At 44.9% G+C, this 24281-nt stretch overlaps 1 protein-coding gene across 1 annotated transcript in view; it reads right to left on the reverse strand.

Annotated features, from left to right (window-relative positions):
- PANX1 (pannexin 1) overlaps positions 1-24281 on the reverse strand; it is a 45087-nt gene that overhangs the window by 17658 nt on the left and 3148 nt on the right. The window lies entirely within an intron of this gene.

Here is a 24281-nt window from a genome sequence, read left to right on the forward strand (position 1 = left end):
ATGATCTCCCGGTTCTTGAGTTCGAGCCCTGTGTCAGGCTCACTACTGACAGCACAGAGCCTGCTTTGGTTCTTCTGTCTCCCTCTCTCTCTGCCCCTCTCCTGCTCAGGCATGTGCTCTCACTCTCTCTCAAAAATAAATAAACATTAAAAAAAATAAGAAAAAGATGGGGTGCCCAGGTGGCTCAGCCGGTTAAGCTTCTGACTTCGGCTCAGGTCATGATCTCGTGGTTCGTGAGTTCAAGCCCCGCCTTGGGCTTTGTGCTGAGCACTCAGAGCCTGAAGCCTGCTTCAGATTCTGTCTCTCTCTCTCTCTCTCTCTCTGCCCCTCCCTCCTCATGCTCTGTCTCTCTCTCAAAAATAAACATTAAAAACATTTTTTTTAAAAAGAAAGAAAACTGGACTAGAAAAAGAGTCCTTTAGAACAGAGAAGCCAGGACTTCTACCCTGATGAAGGGAAGGCTGAAGGAACTTTTGGTGATAGGTCACTGGATGGCAAATCAGCAGTTTTCCGTCTCCTCCAAGAAGAAAGAAGGCACAGGTAAAAGTACAGCCCAAGGAAGAGAGAGCAAACCCGCTAACGGAGGGATGGGTGTGGGGCAGGGTGGCAGGAAACCTGGGTCCTACTCCCGGGCCCCCATCTGGCACATGTGGGAGCGTGTATCTCAAGCCGAGAGCAGGCACACTGTCCTCCACACCTTGCACAGTGTGAGAGGTGCTAGGTGCTCGGGCTCTGATGCTGTTCTATTCAAACCCAACTCTGTCACTCACAGCTGGGTGACCTCAGGTCACTTCACCTTCCAAAGCCAAGGCTCTCCAAACGGACGATGACATTAATGTCTATATTCTCAGTAGGCTGCCTGGTTCCCAGGAGTTACTCAGGAAGTATTGCATTCTTCTGTATGAAGTAACTAGCAGGTTCTGTTGTTGCTTTAAAGAGTGGGGGCATGCCCACCCTGGAAAGAGGGGAAAGGAGTGGCAGGAAGATACTGGGGTGGACTTGCCTAGTCCCTGAAACATAAAAAGCCTCAAAGCGTCACCTCCCTCTGGGGAGGGGGTGGGCTTTACGCTTGTGGCAGGAGAAGGCAGTGACGGGGATGTTGTCCGGGGAGCAAAATCTTGTGGTGGAGGAGGTACAACGAGGTCAGAGCACCCCCACTTCATTGGGTATTTTTATACCCACAGACATCAAGAAAGGACTTTTCAGCAAGAGCCCTTGGAGGACATCACAGTGAAAAGTCACATACCATCAGAGAGTGTCCAACGATAGGGTATGTTCTTGCCAGCTAGGAATGGCTTAAGTATGAGTTGGGGGTAGGTCACACATTTCAAGGAGCTTTCAATTCTCATAGCCCACTGAACTTCAGTTCTTGCATTTTATAAAAACAGAGTGGTCAGAACAGTGCTGGGCCGTAGGGATAACGTCACACAGCTCTTGCATTAGCATGACTTTGCTAAACGCTGCCTAGGAAGTCCCCATCCACCAAGGCTTACTGATCTCAGGTTATAAATGGATGGTTTCTGATGCGTTGCTTGCTTGGTATCCTCTCTCCAGATACTTTCTCATGCAAAAGGACAGTGCTATCAGGATTTCATGAAAACCTGTCTGGTCCTTCCTTGTATTTCTTAGGTATGGTCCTGGCAGTGCACACAGCCAGCATGTAGTAACATTCTTTCTATAGGATAATGTGTTTCAGGTCCTGTCTTGGGACCTCAAAAACCTCCCCCAAGGCACCGGTGGAAACTGCCAGAGCATAAATAAGTAAACTTCATACCAAAGCTTTTGCAAAAGAGGAAGAAAGAAAATATAATTGAGTCTAGAGAGACGGAAATTGAGGATGTGCTGAGCTCAAAATGTTTTTCATCTGGAATGGAAGGTCAGAAAAAAAGACAACAGACAACCCATATTCACAGGATACAGGCGGTCCTTAAACCCTTGCCTCATTTAAACCTCATGACCAAATCGGAGAGAAAGAGAGAGGGAGGGAGAAAACGGTATCTTATCTTCATTTTACCGTAGATAAAACCAAAAGCTCAAAGTAATCTCTATCCAAGCTAGTAACTGGTAACACCAGAACTTTAATCTCTCAGTCTCTTAAAACACTCCTCTCTGGGCCAGTCACTCCAACCAGGCCATGCTAGAGGGGGTCCCAGGAGCCAGGGCTCTGTTGGAATGGAAGCGACTTGGGCCAAGTGGTTCTTCTGAGAGACCAGAGGGGCAGAGCTTTCTGGGAAGGGTCAAGACAAATCCAGGAAAAGAAACACATCGAGCCCCGAAGGGTATTCCCAGGCCAGAAATGAGAAATACAGGAAGTCAAGAGTCAGGGAACAGCAGGAGCCAAGCTGGGACAGAAGGGTGGGAGTAACGAGAAGGGTTTCTTTCCTGTGGTGGGGAACCCCGAAAGTCTACACCACAGGGAAGAAGAGCTTGTATAAACCTGACGATTGTCCAGTGAGTAAAAAAATTCCCATAACCTGGGTACCAGGGCAAAAAAGGCATAAAAAGAACTCAGTGTTCTAGTAAAGAGGCAAGTAGTACTCAATGTACCTAAATATTTTATTTTGAAACTTTTTTATCATCAGAGATTAACGTAAACATACATAAAATTACAGAAAATAATATAACAGACACCCAGGAGTTTAAAACAATATTGACATTTTGTTGCATTTACCTCATCTTTTTTTTTTTTTAATTAAGCATTTTATTTAGATTTTTTTTTTCAGACCTACGGAGAAGTTATAATGTTCAGTCTTATAAAGGAAGGAAATCCTCAGGGTGCCTGGGTGGCTCAGTTGGTTAAGCCTCCGACTTCGGGTCAGGTCATGATCTCACGGTTCCTAGGTTTGAACCCCGTGTCGGGCTCTGTGCTGACAGCTCAGAGCCTGGAGCCTGCTTCAGATTCTATGTCTTCCCCTCTCTCTGCCCCTCCACCACTCTGCTCTGTCTCTCTCTCTCTCTCTCTCTCAAAAACAAATAAAGTATTAAAAAAAAAAAAAAAAAAAAGGGAAGGAAATCCTGCCATTTGCACCATGGATGGACCTTGAGGGCATTATGGTAAGTGAAAGAAGTCAGAGAAAGACAAGTACTGTATGATCTTACTTCTATGTTTTCTCTAGCAAAACCAAACTCACGGAAACAGAGAAGAGTTTGGTAGTTGCCAGAGGTGGAACTCTTCACCCACTTGCCAGAGGAAGTGGGTGAAGGTGGTCAAAGGGCACAAACTTCTAGTTTGAAGATAAGTAAGTTCGAGGATGTAATACATGGCATAGTGACTACAGTTAAAACTACAACACTGTACCATATATTCAAAAGCTGCTAATAAAATCTTAAAAGTTCTCATCGTAAGAAAAAAGACTAAGTAGGGTGATGAACGTTAACTAAAAGTACTGTGGTCATCATTTTGCAATACATACATATGTCAAATCATTATGTTGTACCTTAAATTTACACAATTATTATATGTCAGTTACAGCTCTGAAGAGAGCTGTACAAGTGGAAAAATTACATAAAATCTGTAAACGTGCAGGAAATACAGTATCGGCATAAAAAAAAAAGAGTATTGCAGTGAAATCCCAAATACTCTGGCATTTGGATTCAACCATTGTTAACATTCTGCTCTCTCCATCTATACATGTATATATAATACATACGTTTATTTTTCTTCCCGAACCACCCGAGAGTAAGTTGCAGAGGTCACGACCCTTTCCTCTCAGGAGTGGGTGATTCTAAGAACAAGACATTCCTATAGAACCCAGTGCAATTATCCATTTTTTAAAAAAATACAATACTGCTATCTATGTTCGGATTTTCTAAACTATCTTATGCAGCAACTTTCCCCTCCTCCAATCAGGATCCAATCCTGCACCATACAGCATGCATCCAGATGTCACGTCTCTTCAGTCACCCTGTCGTAGAAGGGTTCCACAGCCTTCCTCTGTTATTTGTGACCCTCATGGGGGCAAAGACCACAGGCCCTCTGTTTTGTGTGATGATCCCTAATGTGTGTTCATCTGCTTGTCTTTTCATGCTCCAACCCAGACTGTGCATTACAGGCAGGTCTCCTACAGAAGGGTTGGGGGTCCCTTGCAGGACAGCCTGGGAAGGCACCTAACATCGGTTTCCTCCAGGACAAGTGATGTCACATATGACGGTTACTCGGTTAAGCTGCTGTCAGGGCTTTGCCGTAAAAGTGCCTTTTTTTCCTGAGAAACAAGTTGTCTGTGTCCTCTGACTGTGTAAGTATTTGGTCCCCAACAAACTTTCACCCAGGGGTGAATCAGACACTTCAACTGGGGTCGCAGATGGAGTTTTCCAACTTTATCCTTCCCTCTGCATTTGTAACAGTTAGCATTTTACAATAACAAGGAACTTCCCCTTCCCCCAATTTATGCTTTTTAGTATCAATATGGACTCATATGGTCTTTTGTTTTTCAATAGTTTATGATCTGGTTGCTGTTACTTATTTTGACACTCAAAATGTTTCCAACTAGCTCCTGTGTCCTTCTGCCATGCTCCCTGTGGGGAATAAGTTTAAGAATTCTCTCTTCAGGGAGCCCCAGTTCCTTTTAGTAGGTAACGGAATTTGTAAACCCAGGATATGGAAGCCAGATGTGCCCACTGCTCAGGGATGCCGTTGCTCCTAGCCTCCTTTGGCAGACACAGCTAGGAAACCAATCTGTACATGTGTGTGTGAGAGAGAGAGACGGACTTTATACTGAAAATTCCAATTTAACACCACTGCCCTTCCCCCAGTCCACATCTGTATTTTCTCTTACAGTGAGAACCCTAGATCCCAAATATATCCACATATTCATTTCCTCAATCCTAAAATTCACACAGAATAACTTTCAGAATTTTTAATGCAAACATATATTCTGATTTTCATTTTAAAGGGTTACTCTAGATGCGATGTCAACAACCGCGCATCCAGGGTCAAGAATAGAAGCGGACACCAGTCAGGCATGTACCACAACAGTGCAGGTGAAAACAACACGAAAAAACAGTCACAGGGGCACACATGAAAAGACACGGGGGCTCAGCTGGTTGAGTATCTGACTTCAGCTCAGGTCATGATCTCACAATTGGTGGGTTCAAGTCCCTCATCGGGCTTGCTGCTGTTAGCACAGAGCCCACTTTGGAATCTCTGTCCCCCTCTCTCTCTGCCCCTCCCCTGCTCATGCTCTCTCTCTCTAAAGAAAAAACAAAATAAAACAAAAACAAAAAACAGTCACAGTACGCAACTGCCTGCATTGTCTTTGTTTAAAAAAAATTTTTTTTAATGCTTATTTACTTTTGAGAGCGAGAGACACAAAGCGGGAGTGGAGGAGGAGCAGAGAGAGAGAGAGAGAGGGCTCCAGAATCCGAAGCGGGCTCCAGGCTCCCGGCTGTCAGCACAGAGCCCCACACAGGGCTCGAACTCACAAGCTGTGAGATCATGACCTGAGCCGAAGTCGGACGCTTAACCAACTGAGTCATCCAGGTGCCCCTGGCTGAACTGTCTTTGATTTCTTGTAGGTCCTAGCCAGGTCCAGGCTAAAGGATTGGTTCCATGAAATGAAGCGCAGTGCAAAAGGCCAGATGGAAGGCAGAACAAAGAAATCAACACAAGCATCTCTGCTATAATGCCATTCACGTGTGAAAAAAAAAATAGTACCGTTCTAGAAAATCACACAAGATCTGTACCTAGAGTACTAACCAAACAGCAACAATCCTGATAAAAACATACTAGTGCGATGAAAGGGTATGTGAAGAAGGTTGCTGGGTTATGTGCACAAGAAGAGAAAGGAAAATGGAGAAAGACCAGACAGAACTGCCCGACAGCACTTCTGAAACACGGCACGTGACCAAACGGAGCCCAGAGGAAGAGCATGGGGTGAATGGGTACCATGTACTCGCCAAGGCATGAAAACCAATGTGACTCCCCCATACTGGTATTCCCTCACGTACTGATCACATACAAGCTACTTCCCATCACAGAATCACTTACTAAAGGAAAATGGGTCATTTATTAAATACTACAATTAAATAGGAATTATTAGATGCTCTTGTTCAATCCAATGAAAGAACCTACGGACTAGTTGTCATCTGGTCCTATTTGTCAGATGAAGAAATAAGGCTCAGAGTAACTTCCAAAGTCAGACGGCTAACACTTGGTGCAGATGCGACACGATCCCAAGTCCCTGCTCTTCCCCCAGGGTGATGACACCCTGGGAATGAGTGACCAGGTAGGAGAGAAGGTGGAGGCAGGGCATGGAGGCAGGGTGGAGTGCAGAAGGGTAGGTGCTGTGCAATGCCAGGCCAGCCAATGACACAAGAAGAAGCAGGAAAGGACGAGCCTCAGCTCCCCAGCAGTCTGGTCCTGAGCTCCGGGCCCAAGCTGATAAGAAAGTGTCATCAAAACCCACAGTGCCAGGCATCTGGCTGGCTCAGTCGGTGGCACATATGAGTCTTTATCTCTGGCGTGGAGTTTACTCAGTAGGGACGGAGGCTGGACCCATGGAAGGGAAGGGCCAGATCAAATAAACTGTGTCATCAAACCATCCCAGCAGGAATACGACATGTAAGAGCCAGGAATAAGTTCCTTAGCAGTCCCAGACCTGCCACACCTCCACGAAAGGAAATGCAGCCTGGATTTCTGCACTGTAAGAGGGCAGCAGGGAGACACACAATTTCAAAATTGTGTGAACACGAGAAATGGATGCTGTCCAAACAAGGAGGTCAGGGGCATGAAGTCAGCTTAAGAAAAAACGTCCGATGAACAGACACTTAAGGCCAAGGGGCAATTTAACACTTTTAAGTATAAAGAGCTTAGAAGAAAATTACCATCCAGCCAGTCGTCCCTGACACAGAGGACAACCTGTGTGGAAAGAAATATGGAAGTCCAACTGGATAGGGGGAAGGCATTTTAGCCTGAAGGGAAAAGTTAGGTAAATCTTTAGGGTGGGGGGGAAAGGTTCTGGAATCTTTATTCCTGAATATTGCTTTTATAAAGATCTCACGATATCGAAGAGCCGTTGGGTTTTCTCTTTTACTAACAAGTCACTTAACCTCTGAGAACCTGATTTTTCTCATTGGCAAAGCCTCACAGAAATGCTTGCCACAGTGCCAGCATACCGTCAGAACTCAATAAGCAGCAGCTGTCAGTTTTATGTCTATGCATCAGACTCCACGGTAAGCAATGGGGATACGGGGCTCCTCAGTCACATCCTGTATTATTTTCTTCAGTGCACTTATAATTATTTGAATTTCACCTTTATTAACTGGTTTACACATTTGTCTTATCTCCCACAACTCTTGAACATACGTACCGTGAAAGTCTGCCTTGGATAACTGGGATCTTAGATTTAATGGGGCCACAGCCGGAGACCAGACAGCTTTGTTAAGTCCTTTTGCATCATCTCCCCCTCAATGATGGCTTGTAAAAGCTAGCTTTTGGAGTTCTGGCAACAAAGGAGCTCTATTGTGTAGGATAAGGCTTTGAGTGTCTAAATCTGGTAATGAATCAAAGTTAGTGACTCCAATAAAATGAAAACAACTCACAACAACTGTTACCATTATTCAGATAACCGGTCACAAGACTCATTTGCAAATACAAAGACACTCATTCCAAGACATTGTGGATTACACGGCAAACACTTTTCTCCAGAAGCCTCAAAAAAGAAAAGAGACATCCGAGTTCATCAGAGCTAGGTATTTAATGGCACAGGGCCTTTGTGCCAGCAGCATATCAGAGACAGCCAAGGTGCCAAGGACACCTACCCTCCCCAGGAGCTCTGTTCTTCCTGTGTCTATCACAGGGCAACACAGCACAGATGTTCTCCCGAAGGTACTCAGAACTCAGTGGTGCTAAGCTCAACCCAATAGAGATTCACTGGGCGTCTACTGCGCACATGGTGTATGGGGCACACAAGGGACTCAAAGATAAAGACGACATGGTCCCTGTCCTCGAAGAGCTTACAGTCCAGTAGAGGAGGCCAAGAACAGAGCCACCAGTGATAACAGACAAGACAAAGTGCATCAGGGTGATGGCTGAGCCCTGGCAGGTGTTTCTGTCTGAAGGGAGGAGGACCCAGCTGGGGAACCAGCCCAAGCAGACACCTGGAGCCTTTAGAGTTTGCGGCGCATTATGAAGGGGAGCAGACCACTGCACCCGGGACACAGGGTCCATCTGGGGATCACGTAAAGGACAGCCCTGCAGACTCGATCCTGTAGTGCTGGCAGGGAGGGCTTGGTGGGGGGAGGGGTTTCAATGTCCTTGGGGCCGTCAGCCCCACAGTTGCAGCCCTGGTGACCTGCAGGGCTGGGGTGGGGCTGGTCATGGCTGCAGCAGAGCAAGTGGCCTCCCCAGCAAGAGTGCAAGCGGTGGGGAGGGTGATCCCACAGCGGCGGGACCCAAGCCCCAGCATAAGTGAGCAGCTTCTGTGCTGGGGCACGAGCTAGCCTGCTCTGTCTGCACTGCTCCCAGCTCACAAGACTGGGGGAGGGCAGAGTACACAGGCTTCAGGACGGAGCTGCTTACCAGGCCAGCTCCACATGCCCCCGGGCTGGTGATCTGACCTCTGCCCGCCTCAGTTCCTCATCTGTCGGCTCAGCAGCCAGTCTTTCCAGAGTGCCTGCCCTGTCCTAGACCCTGGTCTGGTGCTCGCTGTGCTAGTCCCTTTCACTGTCACCACCCCATGAGACAGGCTCTACTCTTACCCAATTTACTGATGAGGAAACTGTGGGACACAGAAATTATGCAACTTGCCTCAGGTCTCACAGTGGGTATGTCGCCTGCCGGGATCGGAACCCAGGCGGTCCGGCTCCAAAACTCGCATCTTAATGGCTATCCCACAGTCTCTCAAAAGTGAAAAACAAATGGAACTGTCTGGAAGGACTGCTGCCGGGAAAACACGGTGCTGAAAGGACCTGACACACAGGTGGAGTCAGTATATGCTGGGTTCAGGTGAGAGACAACTGTTACTCAAAATATACAAAGAACTCTTAAAACTCAACATAAGAAAACAAACAACTCAATTAAAAATGGCCAAAGACCTTAGCAAACACCTCACTAAAGAAGACAAGCAGATGGGAAACGAGTACATGAAGAGAGTCTCATGTGTCATCAGAGAAATGCAGATGAAAAGAAGGTACCAGTACGTGCCTGTTAGAATGGCCAAAATCTGGAACACTGACAACACTTGGGGCAATAGGAACACTCATTCGTTGTGACTGGGAATGCGATATAGTAGAGCCACTCCGGAAGACGTTCGGGCAGGTTCTTAAGAAACTAAACATGCTTTTACCACATGATCCAGTAATCCTGCTCCTTAGTATTTGCCCAAAGGACTTGAAAACTCATGTCTACACAAAAACCTGCACATGGAGGTTTACAGCAGCTTTACTCATAATTGCCAAAATTTGGAAGCAACCATGACGTCCTTCAGATAAACCGTGCTACCTCAAGACAATGGGATACTCAACACTAAAGAGAAATGAGCTGGGGAGCCTGGGTGGCTCAGTTGAGTGTCGGACTTTGCCTCAGGTCATGATCTCGTGGTTTGTGAGTTCGAGTCCCATGTCGGGCTCTGTGCTGACAGCTTGAAGCCTGGAGCCTGCTTCTGATTCTGTGTCTCCCTCTCTCTCTACCCCTTGCCTGCTCACACTCTGTCTCTGTCTCTCTCTCAAAACTAAATAAACATTTAAAAAAAAATTTAAAGCGAAATGAGCCAGTAAGCTACAAAAAGTCATGGAGAAACGATAAGTGTATATGACTAAGTGAAAGAAGCCAATCTGAAAAGGCTACATACCATACGGTTCCAACTCTATGACACTGTGGAAAAGACCAAACTCTAAAGACTGTAAAAAGATCAGTGGTTGCCAGGGGTGTGGGGGTAGGGGTCGAATAAGCAGAGCACAGAGGATTTTTAGGGCAGTGAAAATATTCTGTATGATACCATAATGATGGATACAGGTCATTTTCACGGTTTCAGCCCACAGAATGTACAACTCTTGCGGGGGATGTTGATAATGGGGAAGGCCATGCCTGTGTAGGGGCAGGGAGTATTTAGCAAATCTCTGTACCTCCCCTCAGTTTTGCTCTGAACTTAACAATGCTCTAGAAAAGTAGAGCCTTCATAACATGTGTGTGTGTGTGTGTGTGTGTGTGTGTGTATACATGCACCTCAGTAGCTGTTAATACTGGTCCTAAAGACAGCAGAGGAAGGCAGGCATTGGGAGCAACTGTCCAGGCGCAGAGGGAAGTGGCATTTCCCTGCAGGACCCCAGCCCCTTCAGCTGCCCCCCTCCAGGGCCCTTCCAGAGCTGCAGCTTCTCACAGGCCCACAACAGGGCCGCCTGCTCGGCCTGGTGCTGAGCGCCAACTGCCAGCCCCACCCAGGACATCAGGCTTCCACACCAGGCCCGGCCCACTCCTTCCTCACCGTCCAGTGCCAGGCCAGGCTGCGGAAGTGACCACAAAACCCCAGAGCAGAGCTGCCCAATGGGACTGGCTTGGGTCCTTCCCAGGTCAGCTCCAACACCCCAGGAGCAGGAGAGCTCCCATGTGCTCACGGAGTTCCCCACGATGGCTCCTGGGAAACTGTGATAAGGTATCCGCCCCATACAGAATATCGTGGCGGAGTCCAAGACACCTGTAACAGTCCCCATCCTCAAAGTGCACAGAGATCGTCAGCCCGAACTGCACTGCAGGAGCCCCTAATTAGTCTCTCCACAACTGCAATCCATTTTTGCAGCGTACCCGGGTGAGGTTTTAAAACGTGGCTGTGATTATGTCCCATTTAGCTAAGAGCCCTCTGACTGCGCTGGATAAGCTAAAATCCGAATGCCACAGGCGCTCCTTGATGGGGCCCCTGCCCACCCCTCCCAGGTCTTGCTCCCGGCCTCTTCCCCCTGTTCAACAGGCCCCAGTAACACTGACTCTCTTCTGCTTCTCTCAAGAAACCATGTCTGCTCTCCCCTAAGAGGCTCCACACAGGCTGATGGACCGCTCTTCCTAAAGCCATCTCCAGTGTCCCGGATGGGGTGAGGCTCCCCACCAGGGCCCTTGCTCCAAAATACTGCTCACAGCAATTCCCGGGGCGCTGTCTCCCCCGCCAGGCTGCAAGCTCCCGGCCTTCTTCACTGCTAGGTCCTAGTGCACAGTGAGGTGCTCAGTGAAGGGCCAAATGAATAAGAACATGAACAAATGGAGATGAGGGGTGGAAAAGAACAGTAAGGCACAGCGGGAACCGCAGGCCAGAGTCAGAAGGGGACTGGTGTGCATCCAGTAACTAATTTTAGCCCAATGTCCTCACGTTACAAGGGTTGAAACAGATTCTAAGGCGAGATGCCTTTTGGGCCCACATGCCCCACACAGCTGTTCCTCAGTGGGAAGCAGTAAGTGTCACAAGTGTTCCTTCTGTTCTTTACAGCACATCCTTTTTTCTTTTTTCATGTTTGTTTATTTTTGAGAGAGAGAGAGTGCAAGTGAAGGGTAGAGAGACTGAGACACAGAATCTGAAGCAGGCTCCAGGCTCTGAGCCGTCAGCACAGAGCCCAATGCAGGGCTCGAACCCACAAATCATGAGATCGTGACCTGAGCTGAAGTCGGACACTTAACCGACTGAACCACCCAGACAGCCCCAGAGCATCCGTTTTCTGTCCCACTATTCACTTTGGTGTGTGTAGCAGAGAAAACTGAAAGCATAAAGGCTTAGAGAGTTTACAGAGACTTAGAAGGAATGAAGCCTTATTAGGAAGAAGATTTTCACAATCATCAGACTCTCCTTCCTGTAAGGGACACTGGCGAAGGGAAAGGAGGCAAGTTACTGTCACCCAGACTCATCCAGAGTTGAGCCTCCAGCCCCTGAGTGGTGCCTGAGTATGAGGGAGAGCTGGGAAGAAGCAAAGCCTCTCATCTCAGCTGTATTGGCTCATCACAATACTGCAAAGCACGCCCAGGTTGCAAAAGCTTAACATACACTAGCTTCAGCGTCAACCAGCACGTACTGAATACAAACCATGCTTCAGGCCTCTTTCCATCTATTCTCTCATTTGATAGATATCATTTTCTGTTTTGCAAACACAACCTGGTCAAAGAAGAGGGGAACCTCACCAAGAAAGGGTACAGAACGTCTCTCTCTGTGCTTTTTGAAATTTTAAGAACCCTTATGCATGATCATCAAATGTGCAGCAGATGTTAACACTTAAAGAGCTTTGTTGTTTTTTGTTTTGTTTTGTTTTTTAAGAGAGTGTGAGAGAGAGGGCATGAGCAGGGGAGAGGGACAGAGTGGGAGAGACAGACTCTCAAGCAGGCTCCATGCCCAGTGTGGAGCCCAACACAGGCTTGATCTCATGACTCTGGGATCATGACCTAAGCCAAAATTAAGAGTCATATGCTCAACCAACTGAGCCACCCAGGAGATGCAAAAGACTTATTTATTTATTAACATTTATTTATTTTTAAGAGACAGAGCATGAGCGGGGGAGGGGCAGAGAGAGAGAAGGAGACACAGAATCGGAAGCAGGCTCCAGGCTCTGAGCTGTCAGCACAGAGCCCGATGCGGGGCTCGAACCCACAAACCGTGAGATCATGACCTGAGCCGAAGTTGGAAGCTCAACTGACTGAGCCACCCAGGTGCCCCCAAAAGACTTTTTTAAAAGACATCCTTACAATGAAAGACCTAAATGTGAGACAGGAAACCATCAAAACCCTAGAGGAGAAAGCAGGCAACAACCTCTTTGACCTCAACTGCAGCAATTTCTTGCTGTGCACATCTCCAAAGTCATGAAAATTAAAAGCAAAAATGAACTATTGGGACCTCATCAAGATAAAAAGCTTCTGCACTGCAAAGGAAACAATCAACAAAACTAAAAGGCAACTGACGGAACGGGAAAAGAAATTTGCAAATGACATATCAGATAAAGGGTTAGTATCCACAATCTATAAAGAACTTACCAAACTCAACACCCGAAAAACAAATAATCCAGTGAAGAAATGGGCAAAAGACATGAAGAGACACTTTTCCAAAGAAGACATCCAGATGGCCGACACACATGAAAAAATGCTCAATGTCATTCATCATCAGGGAAATACAAATCAAAACCACACTGAGATAACACTTCACACCTGTCAGAATGGTTAAAATTAACAACTCAGGAAACAACAGACACTTGTGAGGATGTGGAGAAACGGGAACCCTCTTGCGCTGTTGGTGGGAATGCAAACTGGTGCAGCTGCTCTGGAAAACAGTGTGGAGGTTCCTCAAAAAATTAAAAATAGAACTACTCTATGACCCAGCAATAGCGCTGTTAGGAATTTATCCAAAGGATTCAGGAGTGCTGATTCATAGGGGCACATGTACCCCAATTCATAGCAGCACTTTCAACAATAGCCAAAGTATGGAAAGAGCCCAAATGTCCATCAACTGATGAATGGATAAAGAAGATGTGGTTTATATATACAATGGAATACTACTTGGCAATGAGAAAGAATGAAATCCTGCCATTTGCAGCACTGTGGATGGAACTGGAGGGTATTATGCTAAGTGAAATAAGTCAGAGAAAGACAGATATTATATGTTTTCACCCATGTGGAACTTGAGAAACTTAACAGAAGACCATGGGGGAATGGAAGGGGAAAAAATAGTTACAAACTGAGAGGGAGGGAGGCAAACCATAAGAGGCTCTTGGATACTGAGAACAAACTGAGGGTTGATGGCGGGGGGGGGGACGGGGAGAGGGGAAAATGGGTGATGGGCATTGAGGAGGCACCTGTTGGGAGGAGCACTGGGTGTTGCACGTAAGCGATGAATCGTGGTAATCTACCCCCAAAACCAAGAGCACACTGTACACACTGCATGTTAGCCAAATTGACATTATATTTAAAAAAATAAAAATTTGGGGCGCCTGGGTGGCTCAGTCAGTTAAGCGTTCGACTTCAGCTCAGGTCATGATCTTGCGGTCTGTGAGCTCGAGCCCCGCGTCAGGATCTGTGCTGACAGCTCAGAGGCCGGAGCCTGTTTCAGATTCTGTGTCTCCCTCTCTCTCTGACCCTCCCCCGTTCATGCTGTGTCTCTCTCTGTCTCAAAAATAAATAAACGTTAAAAATAAAAAATTTTTAAAAAATTAAAAAAAATAAATAAAAATTTAAAAAAATAATAAATAAAAATAAAATACAATACAATAAAACAAAATAAAATAAAATAAAAGACATCCTTACATTTCCTAGTAGGCATGTGCTAGTTTTGCTCATTGACTAAGATTAAGCAGGGAAACTTTCGCTTAAAAAAAAAAAATAGTCAAGATAGACTGGGGTTGGAGGAGATTTCATAAAGCAATGATAAAGAGCTGAGACCTGATGGTCTCTCTAGGATCAAATACCTGAGGCCAAAACGCAACAGTAAGTGGCTGGAAACAATGAGCAGCCCCTAGCACACCTCTAAGTGTCATAGCCAGACCCCAGAGCCACGTCTTGTGAAATCCCAGTGCAAATAGGGGACTACTAACTGAAACAGTGAGATGCCGTTTCCAAGAGAATGGCAAATATAAAACTCCGAAAATATTAAGTATCAGTAAAGAAGTGGGGAAGCGGGCTGCTCCCCTACATCCCTGATGCGTGTGAGTTAACACTTCTGAGAGCAACCGGAAGTAGCTTTTATATTTGGAATGTGCATACCTTGTGACCCTTGAACTTCCAACTCCACCCTCAAGTCTGACCCTGGAGCAATGGTTCTCAAAGTGTGGTCTGGAACCTGAGAATCTTTCAAGAAGATTGTGATGTTAAGCCTGCTTTCACAATCAGCTTTATTTGCCTTCTTACTCTCATTCTTTTATGAGTTCAGATAGTGAGTTTCCAGAGGCTACGGACATGGGATATTGCCACATAATGATGAAAAGCAGATGTGAGAATGCAGTGGTCTTCCATTAAGCTAGACAATAAGGAGATCTGGCAAAAATGGAAAACGCTACGCTTCTTATAAGATTTTTGTTTTTGAAGTTTTTTAAATGAAAATATATATGTTTCACACATATGTGAAAAAATAACACATTTTAATGAAAATATATGACAATATGACATGTAATGGGCTTCTTATTATTTTAAGTTCATGTTTTCACAATTTGTTTTAATTTTTAACATGATAAATACTGACAGACACAATCCACAAACAAAAGTTCTTTGAAATCTTCAATAAGACTTAAGAGTGTGAAATGTCATGAGACCAAAAAGTTTGAGAACCACTAACCACTGATCTAGAGAAACACATTTTGCATGAGGAAGCACATCCAAGGATGTTCACTGAGCCACTGTGTATAGTAGGAAAATGCAGAATGAACTTCCATGTCCCTTAACAGAATAGTTGAATGAACTGGGGTGTAGTCAGACTACAGAAAATGATGCCCCACCAAAAACAGTGAGGCAGATACATCTACGTGCACCAACGTGAAAATATCTCCAGGACACACTGCAGATAAGTGAGCAAATTGCACACTATTAATACGTGGCATAACATTTTCTTAAAGATTTAATAATAACGGCAGCGCCTGGGTGGCTCAGTCGGTTAAGCATCTGACTTCAGCTCAGGTCACGATCTCATGGTCCGTGAGTTCGAGTCCCCCATCAGACTCTGTGCTGACAGTTCGAAGCCTGGAGCCTGCTTCAGATTCTATGTCTCCCTCTCTCTTCTCTGCCCCTCCCTCACTCACTCTCTCTCAAAAAAACTTTAAAAATTTAATAATAACGAAATGCAAATAAAATCATGTTTTTTTTCCACGGGAACACAGAGCAGCACAAAACACTAACAGTACACAGTAATGGTAGTTAGTTACCTCTGGGGAGTGAGCAAGGGCAGGGCTTTAATTTTCTCTTACTGTCTGAACTTTAACATAGACACACACAAACACACATACTTACAGACGTGGCAAATTCGAATTTGGGAAATCTGGGAAACTCCCTCCACTATCCTATCAGCAGCAGGTGGTGAGACCTACTGGCACTGGGGCAGGGAGCATCTCAGGACAGCCTCATGCCCACAGCCTGTCTCATCAGCTGAAGCACTGAGGTCATGTACAGCTTATTCATACTTCCTCCTGGAATATTCACCACTTTCCAAACCAACTTGGAAATCGTAATTCTTCTCAAAGCCCATTCATAATCTGTTTCCCAAAGACAGAGGAATAGCAGTGATCAAAATATGGAAAGTAACCTTGATGACACCCCAAAATGTAGCAATAGACTGGTTCTTGCAACTATCAAAACAAAATGTCCAATAGTTGAGATAACCTGACAAGTTCCCAATAAGGACCAGCTGATAATGATCCTCTTCCTGTAACCCAATAACATTTTAAATATTTAATACGGTGTGAAGAATTTTTCTCCTAAAGATGCAACGATCTGCCCTAGGCAAGTCTGTTGCTTCAACTGCTGAGCTTTGCACTGGTTTCTTAGCTCATGATTCTAATATTCCATGATTGCAGTTACTTAATTGACACACGTATCTCCTTGCACCTAGAAACAAGCCAGTACGAAAGCAATAACAGAAAGGTCTGGTGTTTTACAAGAATAGACCAGAGGGACGATACACATAGCCCGAAAACAGGCTCACTTACATAAGAGTTTGTAGTAAGAAAACCACCATAGATTGATGAGTAAAGAATAGGTTCCTCAATAAATGACATGGGGGAATAAATGGGGGAATTAGCTACAGTCTTGACTTCCACCATCAAAAGAACAAAACAGACTGAAGGGGTAAAGGTTAATAAATAAGATCACTGAAGATAAAGAAGAAAAAGGAGATGGTTATTTAAGTGCTGTAAGGAGGAGCTATATCAATCTCATCATTACAGAATTAAAGAAATTAAAAAAATGGGCAGTTTGACAACTTAAAACAACTGCTGCTCATCAAAATGAACCACAGCCACAATTCAAAGGTCACAGACAACTGAAAGGAAGATACCTGCAATAAAAGAGAGCCAAAAAATACCTGAAACTATGTTACCCATAGAGTTCATAAAATCCATTGAGACCTCAACATCCTGGGGCACCTGCGTGGCTCCTTCAGTTAAATGTCTGACTCTTGATTTCGGCTCAGGTCATGATCTCACAGTTTGTGGGATTGAGCCCCGAGTCAGGCTCTGCACTGAGCCTGCTTGGGATCCTCTGTCTCCCTCTCTACACCTCCCTTGCTCCAGCATGCACATGCGCTCTCTCTCTCTCAAAATAAATAAACCTCAAAAAAATTAAAAAAAAAAAAAAAAAGAAGAAACCAACATCCCCTCTGAAAGATAAGCAAAAGACAAGAACGAGTCACAGAACTATATAAATGGTAAAAAATACCTATGGAAAAATGTTCAACATAGTAATTGAATAAATGTGACCTAAAACAATGGTGTACTTGTATCCGTCTACTAAACTGTCAGGGACCATCGCTACATGCTGCTGGCGGCGATGAGGAGGGTACTCTCCTCACTGCTGGTGGAAGCAGCAGGGACCATCCTTCCGGAGGGCAAGCTGCCATGCCAACCAGTCCTGAAACTGTCTGCACACACTTTGGCCTCATAATGAGACGTACACAATTTGTTGAAATACTGAAATCTTTATAGTGAAGAGGTTTGTGTTCGGGTGTATTCTGCACAATGCTATTTATATTAGCAAAAATGTTGTGCAAGGGTTAAATTTTGATATTCCTATTCAACATCCAGTTTGGTAGCCACCAAACATCAAGTTTAAGAATATGGCAAAATGGGGCACCTGGGTGGCTCAGGTGGTTAAGTGTCTAGCTCTTAACTCCGGCTCAGGTCTTGATCTCACAGTTCATGGATTTGAGCCCCGTCTTGGGCTCTGTGCTGACAATGCAGAGCCTGCTTGGGATTCTCTCTCTCCCTTTCTCTGCCCCTCCCATGCTTAAGTGTTCGGTCTCTCTCAAAATAAACAAACTTAAAAAAAAAAAAAAGAATATGGCAAAATGGCTCTGAATTAGTGTTTGATTGTTTTTTTTTAAGTAGAAGCTGTCAGCTATGTATATATAAAAAGCCAAGGCATAAAATACACCAAGATGTAACAGTGGCTAACACTGGTGGTAGAATTACTACCAGTTTCTCTTCTGCACTTCCCGTATTTTCTACAGTAAGCCCTATCTTTACAATCAGACACACACACATATATAAAGGAGTACGAGCTTTAGAGAGGATGAATAAAAAATACATAAGAATGAAAACCCCTTTCCCATCATGCCCGTTGTATCCCACACAGAGCCAGGCTTGCCTCGGTAGCACATGGGTTCTCTGTAGGTCCCTCCTCCCCCACCCCTGGCCACCTATGTCCCCACGCTGCCCTCCTCACTCAGCCAGGGCCCAGTGGGCATGGGCCTCAAACTGCCTACCCTTCTCCACTCTGGACCAAACTCACTGCCTCAGTTAGGGGTTTGAGACAAAAGCAATCCAAGGGAGCAATCTGCAGCAGAAAGGTGGTGTTTGCATGGTTTTTAAAAAGGATGCTGCCGATCCAAACTTGGAATCTGCCAAAGGTCCAAGATGTATTTTCAGTTTTTGCTAGGGATGGGAGTTCCATCTATTTCGAAAGAATAGACTTCCCCCACCTCAAGTTTCATTTTCTTTCCTTCCTTTTTCTTCTTGGGGTAGGAATGGGGAGACACAGAAAGGGAGGAGTAAATAATCAAATATGGATCTAATTTACTGGGACTCTTCAAGTCAGGGAACATTGTGCACTGAAACAGAAACAGAAAGAAGGCCTTCCCACCAAAAGCAGATGAGGGTTCCTTTTTCTCTGCATCCTCACCAACTTGTTATTTCTTGTTTGTTTTTTTTATTTTTATTTTTATTTTTTTTATTTTAGCCATTCTGACCGGTGTGAGGTGCTCATTGTAGTTTTGATTTGCATTTCCCTGATGAGTGATGTTGGGCATCTTTTCATGTGTCTGTTGGATGTCTGTACATCTTTCTTTGGAAAAATGTTCATGTCTTCTGCCTATTTTTAATCAGACTGGTCTTTTTGTTTTGTTTTGGTGTTGAGTTGTATGAGTTCTTTATGTATTTTTGGTAGTATAACCCCTTATTGGATATATCATTTGCAACCATCTTCTCCAACTCAGTAGGCTGCCTTTTGTTTTGTTGGTGGTTTCCTTGGCTGTGCAGAAGCTTTTTACTCTGATGTAATCCCAACAGTTGATTTTTGCTTTCATTTCCCTTGCCTTAGGAGGCCTGTCTAGAAAAATGTTGCTATGGCTGACGTCAAAAAAATCACTACTTATGTTCTCTTCAAGGTTTTTTATGGCTTCAGGTCTCACATTTAGGTCTTTAATCCAATTTGAGCTTATTTTTGTGTATGGTATTAGAAAGTGGGCCAGTTTCATTCTTTTGCATGTAGCTGTCCAGTTTTCCCAGCATCATTTATTGAAGACACTGTCTTTTTCCCCCTGTAAAAATGATATAGCCACTGTGGAAAACACTAGGAGGTTCTTCAAAAAACCAAAAATAGAAATACCATATGATTCAATAATTCCACTACTGGGTATTTACCCAAAGAAAACAAAAACACTAATTTGAAAAGATAAAGGCACCTTATGTTTATCACAGCATGATTTATAATAGCTAAAATATGGAAGCAACCTAAGTATACATTAATAGATGAATGTATAAAAATGTACATACATACACACACACACACAGAATATTATGCAGCCACAAAAAAGGATGAGATCTTGCCATTTATGACAATCCATAGATGGAACTAGAGGGTATTATGCCAAGTGAAATAAGTCGGACCGAGAAAGACAAATACCATATGATTTCACTCAGGTGCAGAATCTAATAAACAAAACAAATGAATAAGTGAAAACAAATACATGAAAAGCAGAACCATGCCTACAAATATGTAAAACAAACTGATGGTTGCCAGAGAGGAGGGGGCATGGGGGGACTGGCCAAATTGGTGAAGGGGAGTGGGAGATAGGGGTACCACTTATGGAATGAGTAAGTCATGGGAAGAGAAGGCACAGCATATGCAATATAGTCAGCAATACTGTGATAGCACTGTATGGTGACAGATGGGAGTTACACTTGAGGTGAGCATAACGTAACACATAGAGATGTTGAATCACTAGCTTGTACACCTGAAACTAATGTAACATTGTGTATCAACTATACTCAGAAAATAAATAAATAAATAAAAAGAATAAAACAGAACAAATGCTGCCTGGGCAAGTTCTAGTTGTTTTAAAAACCAATCTCATTATTACTAAATGTTTGCTTTTCATCTCTCAGTTCAATTCCTTGCTCTATTATTGTTATTCTAGTCAGTTCTAATGATAATATACAGTTTTCAAATATTTTTATGACAATTTTTTAACACTAACTCTTCCAAGATACATAAAATTCCATTTTTACAGAGATGCAATCCTTCTGACATCCCTGCTCATTCTATTCCTTCACACACTCTGTTAAACGCCTGCTATGTATCAAGTTTTATGTTGGAGGCTATGGATGGAGCAGTCATCAGAGAGGACAGGTGGTTCCTGCCCTCAGTGAACTTACAGTATTAGGGGGAGACAGTATTTAACAAATACTTACACAAATTACCTAACTGTAACTTGTGGTTAAGTGCTAGGAAGGAAACTTATAGATGCTATGAGAACACATCAGGAAGCCCACTGACTATTATAATTTTACTCCTGAAACAGGCTATTTCTTTCTTAAAGCTGGAAGCACATCAAAATGCCTCTTCCAATCTTCTGATAGACTCACATTTAGAGGGAGGTAGTGGTGGAGGCTCTTATTTGTTTTGTACTTGCAGTAAGAACACAGGAATGCACAACTATCCTGGAAAATGATTTCATCCTGGAAAGTGATACTGGTTTCTTCTTTCAATGTAGAGAGGAGGGGCGTATTTACAAAGACTTATGTACAAACAAACCTTGTGTTTAATTAATAGAAGAAATTTTGGGGTGGCTGAGTGGCTCAATCGGTTGAGCGTCTGACTTCGGCTCAGGTCATGATCTCGCAGTCTGTGAGTTCAAGCCCCGCGTCAGGCTCTGTGCTGACAGCTCAGAGCCTGAAGCCTGTTTCAGATTCTGTGTCTCCCTCTCTCCCCCCACCTCCCCACCCCCCACTCATGTTCTGTCTCTCTGTCAAAAACAAATAATCATAAAAAAAATTTAATATAAGAAATTTTGAAAGAACCTAGATGTGCATCATTCAGAGAGTGCTCAGATGAATTATGATAAGGATATACTATGTTCTGTAAGAACATGGATGGAGGCAAAGACAAATACCCCATGATTTCATTCATATGTAAAAGTTAAGAAATAAAGAAAAAAAGAGACAAATATACTTTTAAAAAAATGTTTATTTATTTATTTTGAGAGAGAGTGCTTGCACAAGCAGGGGAGGGTTAGAGAGAAGAGAATCCCAACCAGGCTCCATGCTGTCAGCACGGAGCAGGATCCAGGACTTGATCCCATAAACCACGAGATCATGACCTGAGCTGAAATCAAGAGCCAGATGCTTAACCAACTGAGCCACCTGGGTACCCCAAAGTACACTCTTAAATACAGACAACAAACTGATGGTTTCAAGAGGGGGAAATGGGTGAAACAGGTAAAGAGGAAAAGGGGACACTTGTCGTGATGAGCACTGAGTAACATATGGAAGAGTTGAGTAATTACAGTGTATACGTGAGACTAATATTAACACTGTAAGTTAACTACACTTGAGTTAAAGACTAATAGTAAGGCAATGCCTATGTACTAACATGGAATGCTCTCCAAAACATACTATGTGGGGAAAAGCAAACCACTACACATGACTCAATTTGTTTTCAAAAGAATGCATACACCTGTTGTACTAATGAGAGAAAGCGCTTTATGGCTGTACCAGGTGTCCGTGGCGATTACCTCCGGCACATGATGGAGGAGGTTTACGCATTATTTACCGTGACAATGTATTTAGGTACTATTCGTACAATAAAAATACAACAGTTAAGACAAAATTCACCCTGAAAAATTTGTACTCGTTGGCAGCCTCCCCACTGCTTACTGGAAGCAGTGCCCTGTAGAAACAGCCACAGAGTGGAGCCAGCCCGGAGAGACCAAACCCCTTTGTCCAGAACCGTGGGTTCACTGGGAGGGCAGCAGGGAGGGAAGGGCAGACAAAACACCCCTTCCCAAGGGCCTGCTGGCTGTCCCCGCGGCTCATGTGCTCCAGCCAGCTGGGCTCAGGGCAAGCAGCATATCCTGGCAGCAGACGGGAGCTCTCCTCTCCCAGGGCTGCCTAACGTGCCAGATTACGGCACCAGAGAATCAGAGCGGTCCCTGAGGAAGAGTATCTCAGCATCACGCCCTGAACAGCCCTAAGCCAAGGGCACCGCAGACCCTGTCAAAAGACTCCCAAGAACATAATCCCATTCACGTTGAAAGGTAGCACTTTTCTTCAATAGTTTGGATACATACTCAGAATCTGAGCTTAAAGGCCATGTAGTCTACTTACGTTTGTATTCTACACAGAGTTGTCACCCACATGTTTCCTAAACTCTCTCTGAAAACAGGTGTGTTAGGCACTGAGGAGGGCACTTGTTGGGATGAGCACTGGGTGTTGTATGTGAGCAAAGAATCATGGGAATCTACCCCCAAAACCAAGAGCACACCGTATACTCTGTATGTTAGCCAACTTGACAATACATTATATTAAGAAAATGAAAAAAAAAAAAAAAAAAAGAATGAGGGGCCTTCTGTGGCCCAGAACTTTGTCTCCCTGCAGCTTCCACACTGGTGACGTGTGTGTTCTCTGAGCCACAGGGAATGACATTCATCCGCCCTACACAGTAGAGGTAGAGCCCTTCAACATTACAAACACAGCTCCCTCCCTGCCCCAGAACACTGCAGAAGGGAACTGGAGGCACCTGGAATATAACCTAGACTTCTAAGTCAAGTGAGGCAACTTGGCTCTGTCTCTTGATAACCCACATCCGTCAATGCTATTATCTGGGGCAGACGTCAGGAAGGAAACCATGACAAGGCATGACTTGGATTTTTAAAAGACCTGGGAATCCCGGCGACTGGGAATCTCCCTCTCCATACTAGGGACCCCACGCTTCTAGCTGGTGAATTCCAGGCACCGGGTAGGACCTGCCAACTGCAACCTCTGGCCTGACCTTGGTATGTGAACCTGGCTTCCCTTCTTCCATCCTTCCCCTTTCCCGGAATGCCCCTGCTCCCCCTCAGCCCAGCTGCAGTCCAAGAGAGGACCCCAGAGCATCCTGAACGTGCTCCAGCATTTCCTTCACCACATTTTGACTGAGCGCCTGTGGCGTACAAGACATAACGCCAGACTCGGAGAGAGAAAAAGTGAGGGCTGGTCAAACAGAGCGTCCGTTCTGCCTTGACGGGCTCCCACCACGTGATCGTCCCAGTCCGGTCACAATTACATTTAGACCGTCTTCTGCTGCGCGCCAGGTGATGTAAAATTGAGTGGTTGTTCTTCTCCATGCCCAACTTACCCTCTGGGGAGCAGGGCCTGGAGTGTTTCAGGAGAGCGGAGTAGAAGCATCGGGCCCAACCAGACCAGGAGTTATCTAATTCTTACATCAGTTCAACAGTCAGTGGCTCACTATCCAAAAGCCTTCAAAATGCTCCCAACCACAACTCAGGGGTTAAGAAGTCCCCTAGCAACTCCTTCCAGAATGTTTCTGCTTGTACTTCTCTCCATCACGGGGCAGTCAGGATCAGTAAGCAGTCCCAGCCTCAGGCCGCTACAGGCGCTACCGGAGTTCCCTTTACCTTGACCATGGGCACCAGCCCCTCTCTGCTCGGCTGCACCTCATTGCTTCTATGATGACCCACACCTTGTGGGCAAATAGCAAGGTGGAGTCCCTTGTTGCTCCCCACCCCTGCAGCAATCCTCATCCCTGCAAGCAGCCCCTCATCAGGGCCCATGGGAAGTGAAGGGGCCAAAATCTCTGTGGAGGGGACTCTGTCTGCAGCCCTTGTGCCAGCACCCAGCAGGGCCTAAATAAAGGTCGTTCACTGCCCCACCGGCGGGTCCCTGTGGCCTGGGCAGGGTCTGTCCCTTTTTTTCTGAGAGGAGCCCGGTGGGCTGAACTAGTGAGAAAATGGGCCAAAGACTAAGGAGAAGCCTTTAATACAAAGCCTAATATGGTTTATCACGAGGACATTCTCCAGTCCTCAACACTCTGCTTCCATATGCATACACTTTTTTAATTCTAAAAAGTCTGTGCAAATTTTCAGATTTATTAGAATCTTTTCTTTAAAGTAAAAATGTTTTCTTAAAGT

This window comes from Panthera tigris, chromosome D1, assembly GCF_018350195.1.
Source record: "Panthera tigris isolate Pti1 chromosome D1, P.tigris_Pti1_mat1.1, whole genome shotgun sequence".
Lineage (NCBI taxonomy): Eukaryota > Metazoa > Chordata > Mammalia > Carnivora > Felidae > Panthera > Panthera tigris.